A 332-nucleotide genomic window follows, 5' to 3' on the forward strand; every position below is an offset into this window, starting at 1 on the left:
TCGGCCTCGCTCGCAGGTCTGTCTTCATTGACGTTTTGGAGGAAAAACCCTATGAGGTTTTTATTTTGGGCTTCAGCCGGTTAGCAGTTCCAGGAGCCTGGGTACTTTGGCACCTTACCCCGGTGTATTTGAGGTGGTGACACTTTTAGGGGTGCGAATATCTCCTTCACCTGAAATCCTGTGAGAGGGCATTTTGGTTTCGTGTTCCAAGTCCCTACGGTTCTTCCTAGCGGGAAGTCCTAACCGTTCGTGGCCGAGAGTGACTTCCAGGGTGTGAGCGATAGGCACCGGCCCTCTCATGGTGTCTTCTGGAAGTCCCGGTCGGCCTCGTT

Source organism: Rhinoderma darwinii, assembly GCF_050947455.1.
Source record: "Rhinoderma darwinii isolate aRhiDar2 chromosome 2 unlocalized genomic scaffold, aRhiDar2.hap1 SUPER_2_unloc_57, whole genome shotgun sequence".
NCBI lineage: Eukaryota > Metazoa > Chordata > Amphibia > Anura > Rhinodermatidae > Rhinoderma > Rhinoderma darwinii.